Below are 16833 nucleotides of genomic sequence, written 5' to 3'. Positions count from 1 at the left end.
CTCCGACCTCTCTACTGGTAGCCGCGCTGTCGGAGGCAAAACGTTAGCTGTCACTACCTACACCGCTCGCAAGTGACGGTGTCTCGACGCTGAAAATAATATGAAAAGGCAGTTGACTAGCGGGCAAAAGATGCTGCGCAGAGGCGCACATTAGTAACAGTGAATTCGGAAACGGATGCAGCTTTACGGGCTCACACGTGGTAAAGATATATGAAGCGTCAACAACCTGAACATCGTCATCGTAAAAGGTCAGATGTTCAAGTTGTACTCAATGCACGGGTCCGGAGCAGCTTACAGCCCATCACAAACTGTGCACCTGTTCTTGTGAATGCACAGCTTCATTTTACATTCACTGCATTTGCGGGGAGTCCGAAATTCAGCGCCGCCGCCCACCTCTGGGCGAATCAGACACCTTGCAGTACGCATACCAACCTGGAATAACTAGCGCCAAATGCGCTACACTTCCGTCTTTCGGCAAGTTGGAAACAAAGGCAATGGAGAGCTAGGCTGAGGCAAGTTTGTGGATCAGGCTCAGGAGGCTAACTGTAGGGTGTGACTATCAGGATCGAGACCTTGAGACCTTAGGCCCACATTTTAAAGGAGGACAGCGGGGAAAAAGGGAGAATGTAGGGCTAGTGCACACCAGCAGGGTATTACCGGCCGTGACTTTTGTGTTGCCGCAACTGAGACATGGCGGGAAAGGCTCCAGTCATATTGCATAGTCGTTTCTTGGAAGGCAGGCTGCTTGCTTCCGTGTGGCGCAGAGCTGACGGCGTTGTGTAGTGTCTGAGTGGTGTGTGGGACAAATTAAACACAAGTCATGCATGAGGGAGCAGGAAGCGCCCGTTAAACGAACTATAAAGGCAAATGGGACAACAATTTCTCTGTTCGGCGCCTAATGGACGAGACTAAAACTGGACACAAGCTGAATCACTGGAAATGTCAAGACTTTAGGAATCGTTTGCAATAATCTCGATTGGATTACAAATATGTTTATGTACAGCGTTGCAACAGTGCACGCCGAGGCGGCGGGGAAGTAATAGTGCAGCGGTATTCTCTGGCCACGTTGTGAACTAGCCGCGGTAAACACGTCAGAATGGTATCTTCAGGCTCATCTGAAAACCTTTACCTGGTTACAGAACTCTCCCGCCGTGTGATATTTGATCAGACCCAGCCACTTCCGAAGGCGCAGCGCTGATTGTACCGCGAAATAATGAATGAATAATCATTTATTTCCAGAAGTAGTGGCTAGAGCTGTCGCGGTTGGGGTCCTTAATCCAAGGCCCCAGTGGCTCCTGCTCACTTCTTGGCGATGGTGAGCAGCGCCTCCTGGTCTTCCAGGGACATGCTGGCCAGCTTCACCTTCCACTGCTCCAAGGCCGGATCAGGCAGCTGATTCGGTTTGTGTCGACATGTCCATACGGTTCTTAGAGATTAGGGTACGTGGGTGTCTGAACTCGCTGGAGGAAATTACGAGGAAGGGTGTTTGTGAGGGGGGGGGGGGGGGGTTATAGGCACCTGTTGAGAAGCAAGGTTTCTGGGCGTGTGGCTGGATAGGGGGCAGAGCTCAGGGTGAGAACGCCCCGCTCAGTATAAGAATAATCGCTTTGGGACGTGACCGCTTCTGTAAGCTCGGCAGGCTGCCTGTGAGCCGGTGAGATATGTTCGCTCTGAGGATGGGCGTCACTCAATTTAATGGTGAGAGAAGTAGCGATCGCTTCAGCGGCAGTGGGGTCTAGTGTCTGGAAGGAAGCGGTCAGGCATGCAGTGCTGGTGCCGTCTACTGCTGCGCAGGCGTTTGTTTGTGGGTGGCAATATCCAGGTAGACAGATGGCTGTGGTGTTTTGCCCATACTGCTTGCGAAAATGTCGAAGGCGGCCTAGTCTTCTGCAGAGGGTGATATCGCCGGCATACATAGTGTAGCCGGTGTCCTCGTGTGCTGTTAGTTCATGTGCAAGTGGGGCCACGGCAAACAACAACACAGAGTTCTGGTTGGAGTGTCGCAAAAGCAAAAAATGTCAAGCGATCACACAATGTGATTGGGAATATTTCGGCGTCAGATAATCCTATGATTTTATTTTCCTTCTTTTCAATGCCTCTTTTAACATTCGCCCTTTAATAAATTACAATTACAACTGCGCCTTTCTGATTTCGCGCCTCACTATTGGCGCTATTGCTGCGCGCCTCCTCTCCCTTCCCCTTTCTAAGAGGCCCTAGGGCTTAGAGATAGCAATGGTCATGTAAATAAATCTGCGGTGGAAGTTAGGAAAAAACGATTGGAAGATTGGTGGCTCAAAAGCAGAGGTGTGGCGTAAGGTTAGAAGTGTAGGACTGAATACGTATTTAAAGAAAATATCGAATGTTGTTAGCAATTTGTAACACACTTAAACAAAATGAAGAAAAAAAAGCTGAGCACCGTGGCAGCTACCACCACCCTAGTTTCAGAGGGGACTCTCCTATCTGTCATCCATCTATGACGCGAGCTCAAATTCCTTTCAAATTTAGTGTAAGAGGTATTCACATTGGGCTGGTCCTTTATCCTTTAAAACTGTATCCACGTTTTTTATGGTATTATTTCTATTATAAGTTCTTTCTCGGAATATGTGTTTTACATATGTATGTATCTATTGTGGGGAAAATACGCTCGCCTCGGTTAACCGCGGCTGACACAGTTCAAAAGCGCCGACCACGGCGGGCCTTGCTCTGAGGGAAACAAAGCCACAGCCCTCTTGCTCACACAGAACAATGCACTTATTGCTGCACCAACAACAACGCCCGCTGGGAACAAAATACGCTAAGGAATCGAGGTCGCCCGACACACCAGCAAGGTTACTTAGCGAACGTTCGCCCACGTTAGGGCAGGTGAGAAGCTACGAGGCCGGACGGGACGAGCCCGAGGGAAAATGGCCTTGCCTTGCTGGCGGAGTGCGGACCGCCGTGCGGAAACATCTATACGCGATCAGTTCCTGAGAGAGAGAGAAAAACTTTATCATGGCAAGTGTGTTTAGACCCCCCTTGGGTCCCTGGACCACCGCACGGTCCCACTCTACGTCGTAACGTTCATGCGGTGTTTGTCCATGACGTCGGCACCCCGAAGCACCGCAGCAAGCTGCGATGGCGGGTCCGGAGACGAGAGCACGACCTCCCAGTCCTCCCAACTTGATAACGCGGGCTGTCCCTGCGGGGGAGGATCAGCAGGGCAGCCGAAAAGGATGTGGGAGAGTGTGGCGTGAGGGTCGCCGCACAGGGTGCATGCAGGGGAGGTGCCACAGTAGAGAGATAGCAGCTGAGGGGATGAGAGAGTGCGGGTCTGGAGGCGTCTCCAGAGGATCTGTTGGGAATGGGTAAGGGAGGGGTGTGGAGGAGGGTAAGTCCGATGGTCCAAGCGGGGCATTTGCGTGAGGTCTGCAAAGGTGTGCGCCCGCTCTCTCGAGAAACCTGGACCGAGGCCGTCCTGAGCCCGGCTAATCAAACCTCGGGCCAATTTATCGGCAGCCTCGTTTCCTGGATTCCCAGAGTGAGCCGGCACCCACTGGAGCTCTACCATGCGTGGTAAGTTTTTGGTGGGGGTGTTCAACAACTCCCAAGCAGGGGCGTGAATCCTTCCTCTCGCGAAGTTGAACAGAGCCGTTTTGGAATCGCTAAATATGTAGTTTGCATTGGAATGTACAAGGGCTAGGGCAATGGCGGTTTCCTCTGCCTCCTCAGACGTACAGCCCGAGGGAAGGCGGTGTGTGAGGGGCTGTGCTAGGGCTGGATTGTAACCAACTGCTACAGCTTCATGAGTTGTGCACGCGGCGTCTACCCAAATGGCGTCCTGGGCTTGTCCGTAATACTTGTGTAGGGCCTTAGCGCGAGCCATGCAGCGAGGGATGTGGTACTGGGGATGAATGTTCCGGGGAAGGGGTTTCACAACGAGGGGGGTATGAATGTGTCGAGGAATGGCTATAAGGGATGTCTGATTAGCGGGAATGTTGATGCGAAGGGAAGCGAGGATATGCCTGCCAGTTGCGCTCGCGGCAAGTCTTAGATACTGTGTCTGAAGGTGCGCGTCTACTAGTTCCTGAATGGTGTTATGCATGCCTAATTCAAGGAGCTTGGCTGTGCTAGTGCTGCGGGGTAGGTTTAAGGCTGCCTTGGTTGCTAGACGAATCAAGGCGTTCACTCGCTCTGTTTCTATGCGGTTCAGCTTAAGATATGGGGTGGCGTATAAAATGCGGCTAAGTGTAAAAGCATGCACTACTTTCATGCTATCCGCTTCGTCTAAACCTTTGTGCAGGGAGGATACGCGGCGTAGAAGTTGCAACACGGATTGCGTGGAGGCCTTGAGTGCTTTGAGGGTATGATCGTTGCGTCCGGAATCCTGCAAGTAAAGGCCAAGGATACGGAGGGTGGGGGTGACGGGGATAGGGGTTCCTTGTAAAGTGATTTGAATGGGCGAATTAGCTGCAGATTTCGGTCTTATGAGGAGAAGCGCGGATTTAGAGGGGGAGCATTCGAGCCCAATAGATGACGCATGAGCGGAGATGGTGTCAGCTGCTAATTGAAGAGTTTCCTCAATTTCTCCATCAGATCCGTGAGTGGTCCATGCCGTAATATCATCAGCGTACAAGGTATGCCTTAGGTGTGGGATGAGAGCGAGTTTATGAGCTAGGGGGATGAGAGCAATATTAAATAGAAGGGGGGGAGGACCGCGCCTTGGGGTGTTCCAAGCTCGCCGAGTGTATAAGGTGGTGTGCTCAGCTCAGCTATGTGCAGGGAGGCAGTGCGGCCCGAGAGAAAGGCGCGAACGTAGTTGTAGGTATTTGAGCCTACCTGTAGTGCCTGTAGTTCTCGCAAAATGGCATCGTGTCGAATCCTGTCAAATGCCTTTGTGAGGTCAACCGCCAGAATAGATTTAGTGAGGTGGGGGATCGTGTCATCAAGCACGTCATGTGTAATTTGTAGTAGGGCATCCTGTGCTGATAGATGCGCACGAAAGCCCACCATGCTGTGCGGAAAAAGGTGGTTGTCTTCCATGTACGTGGTTAGTCGGGCAAGAATTATGTGTTCGAATGCCTTGCCGAGACAAGATGTCAGAGAAATTGGTCGGATATTCTCTATGTTGATGGGTTTGTGGGGTTTAGGAATAAATATGATTTTTCCATGCTTCCAGGTGGCAGGGAGTGTACCTGACTTCCAGCACTCGTTAAAGTGGGTGACTAGATGAGATATGGAGGCATCGTCAAGGTTTCGGATGGCAGCATTGGTAATTTGATCTTCCCCGGGTGCAGTATTGCGTAATTTCAAAAGGGCTGTCCGAAATTCCGCCTCTGTAATAGGGGCGTCAAGCTGGGGTTGAGGTGGACCCGTGTACTCGGGGTGCTTGCAAGGGTCACCTGGGGTGGTATATGTTGATTTCACCTGCGCGAGGAAGGCGTTCGTGTCCTGCCTGTGGTTATGAGTAAGGCGGCGAATGCTAAGGCGTGTCTGGGTTTTAGATTTCGTGGGGTCTAGCATGTGGCGTAAGAGGTGCCAGGCACGGGTTGTGGAGAGATTGCCGCGGAGATTGTCACAAATCTGATTCCAGTTAGCTTTGCAAAGAGTGGTACTGTGGTGTTCTATTTGGGTCTGAAGCTGTGCCAGTTTGAGTTTTAGTTTCCTATTGTGTTTTTGAGTTTTCCATCTGTGTGTTATGCGTTCTTGAGCTTGAAGGAGGTGCGCGAGCTTACTGTCAATTACGGGGGTGTCTGGGGTAGTGTCTAGCGTTTGGGTATGTTGGCGAATGTCCTCCTGTAACTGGGTAGTCCAGGTGTCTAGGTCGAAGGGTACCTGTGTTGACTGTACATGTTCCTGGCGAAATTTTCGTAGCTGGTCCCAATTAGTTTGTCTAACGGTAAATTTGCGCTGAGGGCGGCGATAGCTTAGTGTTATGCGAATTAGGTGGTGGTCGCTGCCTAGTGTGGTTTGGGTTCTTTCCCACTGTAGGTGGGCCACATTTCTTCCAAGCGTGAGATCTGGGCTGGTATCTGTAGTAACACTGTTACCAACCCGCGTAGGCAGGCTGAAATCATTAAAGATGGACAAGTGGAGCACCATCATTTCATTGCAGAGAACTGTGCCTCTGTGGTTTGTGCGCCGATAGCCCCAGTCCACGTGTGCGCAGTTGAAGTCACCGGCAATGAGTAGGGGATTTGATCCAGCCAATTGCGTCACGGATTTGAGGAGTGGAGGGAGTAGATTAACTGGCTGTCGTGGTAGAAGATAGCAGTTAAGAACGAACAAGGGAGATTGAGCAGGGGTTGGAGGAAAAATTTCGATGAAGGTGTGAGCGATAGGTGTGGTAATTGTGTGTTCCATGTAATGCAAAGAGTTGCAGACGTATGTGACCACCCGAGGAAGATCAGTAGAGTCCGAGGGGATAAGAGCGTATCCTGGAAGTTGTTTGCAAACGTTTGCGTCCTGAATTGCGATGATGTCTGGTGGGGATGAGGAGGTAGCGATAATCTGCAGCAGAGGATCGCGCTTACGCCGAAAGCCCCTGCAGCTCCATTGAATAATATGTAAAGAATTATGGTCCGTCGGAGGGGCCATGCTGTAGGGTGGAGGGGCGAAGGAGGGGTGTGGAGGGTGGCACTGTGGGAGGAGAGGCCGGTGAGAGGCTATGAACAAGGAGAGGTAAACGCTCCTCTACCTTGGCCATGATGCTAGTTATGACAGTATCCATTAAACGGGTAATGGTAGTTTCAATCAGAATTTGGCACTGTGCAGTGACCTGTGCAGTAATGCGCTCTGCGAGCCTAGCTTCTAAGTTTTTGGCGAAGTCCTGAAATTTTGCTTCCAAGTCTATGGGTTGTGCTGGCGTCTCATCAGGCCTCCTCTTTTTCGAAGGAGGTTCGACAGGTGGCGAGGTGGTTGGAGAGGATGAGGGTAGAGGAGTTGGGGGTACAGCGCGGGTGGAGGTAGAGATGGCTGCCTTGAGCTGCCTTACCTCTTCCCGCAGAGCAGTCACTTCGTGGTCCTGGGAGGTCGGCGAATGAGTCCTGGCGGCCTTGGAGGCCCACGTAGAGGTAGTGGGAAGGGTCGTTTGCAGCGGGGGAAAGTCCTTCTTGCTAAAGGGCTTTGTTTTCTGTGGCGGCGGGCTGCGTTGTTTCGGAGTTGTATGTCTTGCCTTGCATGAGCCGGTACCCGTGAGGTGCTCGCCCCCACACAGAATGCAGATCGGGATGCAGGAAGGAACAGCTTGCGGGTCATGCTTGTCCCCGCACCGCGTGCAGAGACCAGTTCCTGAGCCGAGGAAAGAGAAAACTGTCTCCCGCGCGTGCGTGGCAATCAAGACGTCCGTGGCGCTCGTGCCCCTGTGACGCCGGCACCCTCCCTTAGTTAAAGGTGCACTAAAGAGTAATCTAACTCGTCTTTTTACCGCGGGAACTCGATCTACACGTTCCGAGCATTCTTAGAAATTTCAAATAATTGTCTTGTGTGGCCGATTTCATAATTTAAATCGGATTACAGACGAGTTCAGATTCCTCTTTAGTGCACCTTTAGCACAAGGGAGAGGGAGGACGCATCGCGGGGAAGCACACCAAAGAGGATGGAGCGGGCGAGACCCCAGTTTGTATGTATGTATGTATGGATGTATGTATGTATGTATGTATGTATGTATGTATGTATGTATGTATGTATGTATGTATGTATGTATGTATGTATGTATGTATGTATGTATGTATGTATGTATGTATGTATGTATGTATGTATGTATGTATGTATGTATGTATGTATGTATGTATGTATGTATGTATGTATGTATGTATGTATGTATGTATGTATGTATGTATTTCGGACTTATTTTCTGTGTATTTTCTTTTCAACGTAATAGCGTTAAAGGCCCCGTTACCAAGAAAATCCGACGTCGGCGTTGTGAGCGAAAAATATAGGGTGGCGTAAGTTGGCCCAGGTGGCCACCCGCTGTAGAAGCAACCCAGTTGGGCCACCAAGGTTATGGGCCCTTGTGGCGTCAACGCAACCTGCCCATCGGATTGCGAGCATACTGACCACCGTGGCAGGTGGCTGTTAAGTTAATGATTGATCGTGAGAGGTTGCTCAGGAAGAGCAACTTGGGTCGCAAAAGCCCGACCGGTGGCAGCGGAAGTGGCGAATTCCTTAAACGCTGCACCATTGCGGAATGAGAGTCATGAGGACTCTCAGGGACTTATGAATTTAAGGTTGAGAATGACCAATTCCGCATATAAGGGCTTTAACTCATTAACGCTATCGTATCATGATCTTAAGGCGAAGCTTAAGTGTTCCCTGCAATTTTTATCTCCTTCAGACCAGTTTTTCTGAAAGCCTTTGCTGGGTTGGGTAGTTTATTTTTTCTACGCTATTTTTTTGCATTCTGTTTATTTTGGGAAGCACTTCGGACATGTTTCCCATCGCAACCTGCACACTATGCTGCTGCCTCTCCACCTCGGATGTTCACAAGCGCTAGCAGGGAACCGTTGATCCTCTGCTTGAACATGACTTTGGTGGGGGGTCTCACCGGAGAGTCCAGCAGACCCCTTACCACGATCTGCACACAGAAGGGTTCTGTGCTTCTTTGTCGAGCATGAGCGCTTTGGGCATGCCTTTTCTGCTCGCCTCGAGGTGCACCATGACTGCAGTGTGGTGTTCTGAGGTACACCTGTAGTTGATGTCCCCTCTGGGTCTTGTTGAGGGGAATAGGGTTGATGATGATCGTTGTAGGATGCTTGATATCTTGCAGATTCGAAACGCTCAATCACATTGCTAGAGAACACTTGTGGAGAGGTTAACTTTTAATAACAATTAATGACACAAAGGAAGATACAAGCAAGGAGAAAACATATTTACACTTGACTGACTCGTAGTTCTACGTGACGAAAACCAGCCCTCGTTCCTGCCGAAACAGCTGGTTTTAAACCCCATATCCCAGCCCTCGGTGGGGAGAATAACCAATCAGGTAACTGCAGAAACATCCACCCAATAAATTATTGGGAAAAGGAAAACATCACAAATCAACAATTCGGAAAGGACAACACAACCAATCAATGTTTGGGAAAAGAAGGTAACTCATCGCGACAAACAGTGTGCACATATGTAAACTTTCTACCATCACGATTTTGAAGAATTATGCTTTCCTGCTGCGAGCTTCGCGAACACTCTCACTTTCCCATAACGCAGATTATTTCAACGTCCGGTTGACCCAAGTTCAAGGAAAGTCACTTCAACCCATCTTTTCAGCATCGTCCCTCTTCGTGCCTGCAGCTAGCGTGGTCATATCCTGTTGACCGCACTTCAAGCTGTCAACGCACGCCCCTGCAGACATGGGACAAAAGCCACGCACTGTGACGCGGATCTGCCTCGCCGCAAGCACGTGCACAACAGGATGCGACCTAATGAATCCGTCCCTGGGAGTTTGACCTTTCCCGTAATCCTCCGCTATCCGGCGCTCCCTTATCCCGCTGGGTAGCGAGTGGGTCTCACCACCTTCTCTGCAGTTGGCGGAGGGCACAAGAGAAAGAACGTAATGGGAATTCCACTAACGCGAACCGGATGCGGCAAACAATGTACAGCACCGCGAACTTCACTCCTGTCCACCGGATTTGTCCTGCTGGGACACTGTGCATACGAACACGAGTAGAGTCTTTCCATGACTCCTCCACGCAGCACAATTGCTCACCAAGTTTTGAGCACTAGGAGCCCGGCCGTAACATATCTGCGTAATAGAGGTGCCCTTTACTGAGTCTCTCTCTGCCTGATCTTTCATTCCTTGCTTTCCGCTCGGGCACTTTTAGACCTTTCTTGGAGTCTTTCTGAACTGGGCTTTTAATAACTTGTTTTGTTTGCTTTTTATTCTTACGTTTGTCATTCTGCTATGTTCTTATTTTAACCCGATAGCTCTGAGGCTCCCGTGATGCAGAAAATCCGGCGTCGTCGTCGGCGCCGCCGGCGTTGTGACCGAAAAATCCCCGTAGAAGTACCCTAAGCTGGCCACCTGGGTCACGTGACCTTGTGGCGTCATCACAACCTGCCCACCGGATAGTGAGCAAACTGACAGTCGTCACAGGCCGCAGTTAAATTAATGATTGGTTGTGAGAAGTTGCCCAGGAGGAGCTACCTGTATCGCACAATCGTCCCAGGGATCTACGAATGGGAAGTCGAGGATGACCAATTCCGCGTATATATCGCGTCATACCCTTAAGGCGGAACTTAAGGGCTGCATCCAGTCTTCAGCTACCTCACTTCAATTGTTTTGATGACGTACATCCCAACCATGCAAGTCTCTTCCGGTGTCGACATTGGTTTACATCTTGCATGATCACTTGGAGCCTATTCCTTCGCATAATGTAATTGCTACTGACGCAGCGCAGTACAGGGAAAAATTGCCGTCGATTAGGTTACTTCCTAAAGCGAAATTTGAGCGCAGCTCAACAGCTGTTTCAGCTTTTCGATAGATTGAGGCAGATAATTCAAGCAAGACATGTATGTACAATAACAGACAACTTGTTGTTTTTCACACATTTTCCTTCTTCAAGTAACACTCCACTAACAGTTCTTGATTGTTATGAAGGAAGCCTTGTGGTCAAAGAAATAGATAGATATATGCTCGACTTGCTGCACCAGTGCCTGGTTCTTAAAGACGAGGTCTATGCAAGTATTTCGCGAGGTTGCCACAGCCGTGGCAGGTGTTACGAGCGAGAAGAACGGGTTGTTCTCCCGCATAAGTGGTAAGAAATTCCTGTTTGTCATTATATGTACATTAAAGTCCCCACCCACCCTGCCACCCTGGCAGGTGGCAGTTAATGGTTAATCGCGAGAGATCGCTCACCATCAGCCCCTCTCTCTCTCTCTCTCATCACCGCACGTATAGTACCTATAAGCGCGATTCAGGCGTCCACTGACTCAGGGAGCCAGTTATGCGCACTTCATTTCCTTAAAATGATCGGAGTGTAAAACGTTGTCAACGCCAACGCCAATTAACATAATGAATGCCGACGGCATATGGCTTCAGCGCCGCGTTTCTGGCACAACGTTCTCAATGCCTGCAGTCCATATCTCTCTCTCATCACCCCACGTACCTGTAAGCGCGATTCAGGCGTCCACTGACCCAGGGAGCCAGTTACGCGCCCTTCCTTTCCTTAAAATGGCACAACGTTGTCATTGCTAACGCGTGCAGCACACATCTGTCACTACCGCCACGTAGCTTAAAGCACGATTGAGGTGTCCATTGTTCCAAGAGGACAGTTATGCGACTTACTTTGCTTTCCCAGCTCCCGGTCCATTTGTTTCGCAGCTTAAAGCGCGACTAAGGTGTCCACTGCTGGTTACAAGGGACAACAGCGACGGCGACGCCGTGAAACGCAGAAACGGGCGCCAAAGAGCTGCGCTCTAAAAGCAGGGGGGGTTGTTTTCTCGTCGCAGCTTGATTGGGCTCTTGCCTGATTACACCCCCATTTTTTTTGCGAAAGTTTTGGCTATGGTATACTTGCCATCCAGAAGTTGTGTCTTCAGCACTGCCACTTCGTTATGGTGCTGGATGCTCTTTCTGTTTGTACTGCAGTGACATCTTCCCCAAAGGAGATACTATTTAAAATACCTGAGAACAGACGGTGAACTAAAAGGCAAATCTAAACAGTGCATTTTCCCCAAGGTTGGGGAGCAGTATGTAGGTTTACCAGGCTTTAACAAACAAACATTACTGCATAAAATAAATTCTCTATAATCTAACCTCTAGTATCTGTTTTCTCACTTCGCCAAAAAGAGAAATATGCGTTAAAATCGTCAACTACCAGATAAGACTCTGGCAGTTTTTTATCTCTATCTCGTGAAGGGTACCATTTATGTGTGATTCGAGATATACAGAACCTACTGCAATGGTTTTGAACGTAAGTAAAGTGGCTGCTACAGCTTCGAATCCAGTTTTTAGTTCGAGCTCATGAGCTGTGACACCAGTTTTCACTATTGCCGCGAATCTTTGTAGTGTTTGTTTGCTCATGCTTCAAGGCTGCCGACACGCCGCTTTATCGCTTCGTTTGTGACGCAAGACGCGCCTAGATTTATCTCGATTGATCGCATCCAGGCGGAGCCGATTCTACTTTGCTCCTGAATGTTCTAGTAATTTTCCAAGCTTTATCTCGAAAGTTCGCTATCAGCTTTAAAAAGAGCACGGCCGAGAGCGGCGGGGATTCTGTTCGACGACCGCCGAGCACGCTCGTTGTTACTCCGCCGCCGAGTGATTCAGTTCTTTGCGGGCGCAAGTCAGCCCAAATAAAGAGTTTAGTTTCGAAGACATTCTCGCTGTTTTCCAGTTCGCCGGACAGCAGTCGCGACTACGTGACACTATGATGGCTACACCTCCCAAGCGCCTGCTCTCGGTCGGGGCGGAAAACTGTATACTTCTTAAGCACATCTGTGCGCCGAGGACCTCGATTTGTCTCTTGTAGACATGAAGCAACAAGAAAGAATGGGTTTAATACGTCTTTTATTTAAAACTTATTTTTTAAAAATAGTTATTTAAGGGTCCTCTACGATTCCGTTTTACTATGGATGCCGTTTTAATATTGTGTATCAGCCAAGTGAAAAGCTGGATTAAGTTGTTTTTTTTTTTGGCCCCACGACTTCGGGCCTTCCTTTTTTAATCGATCCACGGAGCCCCTTCGTTCGTCCGACGTGGACGGCACAGAATTGCCTTGGGTCGCATCCATCGCCTCTTCAGAGGCGCTCGACGACCGTGCAGTAGGCACATAGGCATTCGAGTTGGACCTCGACCTGAGGGAAGAGGCTCGCCAACTCGGCGGTCTGCAACCTGCTTTTGGGGCGGCGGAGTAGTACTAGCTGCTGAACAGGGAGCGCGGATGGCCCTGCCACAGGCTTACTGTGTGTGGCCTGGACAGGTGCCGAATCTTGATGTGGCGCGCCGCGCCCACGCACCACATCGGCGAAATTTTTTCTTGCGGTGTGTGTCGTCAAGGAGAATGTGTGTGTCGACAGAGCAAAACGCCTTCTAGCTTCTTTGAATGAAATGTTTTCACTAGTTCTCAGAGTGATTGCGCCTTTTTTTCTTCTTCCAGGACGAACACGCCCTGGAATATGCAGCGTGGTCCCCTTCACAGTTTACGCAGCGCAGAGAAGCGTGACATTCCTCATAATGGTGATTCTTCGAAGCGCATTTCGTGCAAGTTTCGCGGATGCGACAACTCTGCGAGCCGTGGCCAAACCGCTTGCAATTGAAGCACCAGCGAGGTTTGGGTATACTATATATACTCTCTGGCTGAGTAATACAGCGCGATTTGAAACCGTGACGAAGGAAGACTCAAGGACGAGCGCTGCCCTTGTGTGTCTTCCTTCGTCCTAGTTTTAGATCTCAATGGATTACCAAATCGCTCAAGCTTCAGTTTTACTTCCACGTATACAACTTCGATAGAGTCAGGCAATGTGCTGGTATTGAATGTGAGGACCAGATGTTTTGTGTCTATTCCCTTGTTATCCTTCCGGATATTGATCCTGTGAACATTATGACATCTTGGTCGATGAACCCTTCAAGCATTTCTTTTTCTGTGAGGTGGACAAAATCAATTTCTGAGATTGCGCCTCGGACAGTGTTTAGAGATCGATGGGAAGTGACGAAGACAAAGATGCTCAGGTTTTAGGCTTTTTTTTTTTCCTTGGCATTCACCACCGTACCTTTGCCAATCCCCCCACGTGGGTATGTGCCATTTTCATATGGTGAAGAAAAAGAAGAAGAAGAAGAAGAACGTGCCAGAGCTACTCAGGTTATCAGGGACGCCGTAGTGGAGCTCCGCGGATAATTTCGACCACCTGGGGTTCTTCAAAGACCAGCGGTAATCTTGCCTTCGCATTACATGCCCTGCCCAAGTCCATTTCTTCCACTTGATTTCGACTAGGATGCCATTAATCCGCGTTTGTTCCCTCACCCACTTTGTCCGCTTGCGGTCTTTTAACGTTACACATAAAATTTTTATTTCCATAGCTCGCTGCATTGTCCTAAACTTAAACTGAACACTTTTCGTTAGCCTCCATGTTTCAGCCCCATAGGTGAGTACCGGTAAGATACAGCTCTTATATACTTTTCTCTTGAGGGGTATTGGTAAACTGCCATTCATGATCTTAGAGAACCTGTCATATGCACTCCATCCCATTCATATTCTTCTAGTTATTTCCCTCTCATGATCCTGATCAGCAGCCATTGCCTGCCCTAAGTATACGTATTCCCTCACCACTTCATGCACCTCGCTACCAATTGTGAACTGCTATTTTTAGACTTACTGTTCTGATCTGCCTGTTTAACTCATTGATCATGTTTTGCAGTTGGTCTCCTGAGTGACTTGGCAAGGCAATGCCATCAGCGAATCGCAGATTACTTAGGTATTCTCCATTAACTCTTACCCCAACTGTTCCCATTTCAGGCCCTGAAATACCTCCTGTAAACAGGCGGTGAATAGCATTGGCGAGATAGTGCCTCCGTGCCTGACATCCTTCCTGATTGGAATTTTATTACTGACCATGCAGGACTACGGTAGCGGTACAGTCGTTATAGATATATTCCAGTATTTTCATAACTCTTCTACACCCTGATTTCACAATGCCTGCATGACTGCTGAGGTTTCCACTGAGTCAAATACTTTCTCGTAATCATGAACACTATCTATAGGAGTTGGTTATATTCTGCGCATTTCTCTATCAGCTGATTGATGGTGTGAATATGGTCTATCATAGAGTATTTACGAAAGCCTGCCTGATCATTTGGTTGATTGAAGTCTAAGGTTGTCCTGATTTCATTTGCGAATACCTTAGTAAATACCTTGTCGGCAATAGGCAGTAAGCTGATCGGTCTTCAATTTTCCAAGCCCTTGACATCTCCTTCCTCATGAATTACGATAATGTTAGCGTCCTTCCAAGCTTCTGGTATGCTCGAGGTCATAAGGCATTGGTGCACACGGTGGCCAGTTTTTCTAGCACAATCTTCCCTCCGTCCGTCAACAGATCTGCTGCTACCTGATCCTCACCAGCTTCCTTCCCCCTTTGCATTGCTCCTAAGGCTTTCTTTACTTCCTGTTTTGTTACTGGCGGGATGTCCCATTGCTGTTAGCTACTGCCTCTCTCATAAACTTTCTGATTACATTGGCAACTGTATCGATTTGTGTAGAACTCTTCGGATACTTTAACTATATCTTATCCATATTGCTAATGACATTTTTTGTGAAATATATGAGGCTCAAATCTTGCGACAGTGAATATTGAAGAGACAGTGAAGACACAGAGACCCATTCTTTAACAAACAAGCAAGGAAAATGGTATTAACTTTTCGGTACAGATCTTACACAAAGTGTGGTCGGAGGGAACAGAGGACACAAACATCTTTCTTCTTTGCCGTCGGTGAGCCGGCGTATGTCGGAGCACGAGTGACGTCACGCACGGCGCAGGCTACTGCGCATGTACGCCGCCGCTTCTCCTCCTCGCCACCGTTTGACCTTTCGCCGCAGCCGTGCGCAGTGCGCATTTGAAAGGAGGGTTATATAAGGCGCGCTTGCCCATAGAACAGGCGCACGCTGCCGCGCGCTATGCGTCATCGTTTGACGTTCGCCGCAAGCGCGTGTTTATCGCGGATCACCGCAGCTTTTCGCTTAGAGATATCCAGTCTTAACCTTAGCTAAGCCCCAGCCAATTTCTGTCCTGTCCAGTCCGTTTCGCGCCCAAACTCACCTCGCAGGCGCCGCCGACGAAACCTGATCCCGGGCCAGCCACCAACGCTCAAGACAGGGAGTGTCCCGCAATGTTCCGGTCCCCTTTGGCCCCCCGTCGCTCACATGAGCGTAGGAAAAACACAAACTTAAAGGAGGGCACACGGCGACGAGAAACACAGGAACGAGTAAACGATGCCGTACGTGGAAGACGCACTCTCCCTTCCCCAAGAAAAAATAAAGGGAACACACAACAACATTGTCCTCTTTGTCTCTTAGCGCATACATCTTGTTTTTTACCTATGCCTGATTTCCTTTTCACTGCTTTTAGAGCATGCTCGATTTTCTTCATATTAAACTTCCTTATCTCGACTACCTTACGCTTATTTATTAACTTTGATAGCTCTGCCAGTTCTATTCTGTCCGTAGGGTTAGACTCTCATGCTTTGGCGTTTCTTAATCAGAGCTTTTGTCTCCTGAGATAGCTTGCAGGTATCCTGGTTAACCATCCTTCCGCCTGCTTCTACTGCGCACTCCGTAATGATAGTTATGAGATTATCGTTCATAGTTCGAACATTAAGCTCGTCTTCCACAATTAGGGCCGAATATCTGTTCTGCAGCGATATCCTGAATTCATCTACTTTCCCTCTTACCGCTAACTCGTTAAAGGGCTTCCGCTTCACTAATTTCTTCCGTTACCTCTTCAGGAATTCGAGACCTGACCATTCTGTGGTCGCTGCAGCGCACCTTTCCAAGGACCTCTACATGAATCCTGCACAATACCAGGGTGAGCGCATAGTATGAAGTCTATTTCATTTTTTGTCTCACCACTGGGGCTCTTCCGCGTGCACTTGCTGTTCTTTCGTTTCCGGAAGAAGCTAATCATGATCCTTAAATTATTTCTCTCTGCGAACTCTACTGACAGCTAATAACTGCCCCCTGCTATTCCTTGAGTCTATGCTATGCTGACTTCGGTGCCAAATCCCAATGTTCGTTTCTCACCATCGTCCTTTAAATAGAAGGCTTTCTGCGGCTGTCGCTCAGCGTGATCACCGACTTCGATCAGGACAAGATGCAAAAATGCCCGTCAGCGCACATCAGTACCCCGAGATGGACGAGGGAAATCAGCAGT

Source organism: Amblyomma mixtum, chromosome 3 (genome assembly GCF_055824585.1).
Source record: "Amblyomma mixtum isolate Tamu chromosome 3, ASM5582458v1, whole genome shotgun sequence".
NCBI lineage: Eukaryota > Metazoa > Arthropoda > Arachnida > Ixodida > Ixodidae > Amblyomma > Amblyomma mixtum.
The sequence above is the reverse complement of the archived record's forward strand: the minus strand, read 5'-3'. Positions refer to the sequence as shown.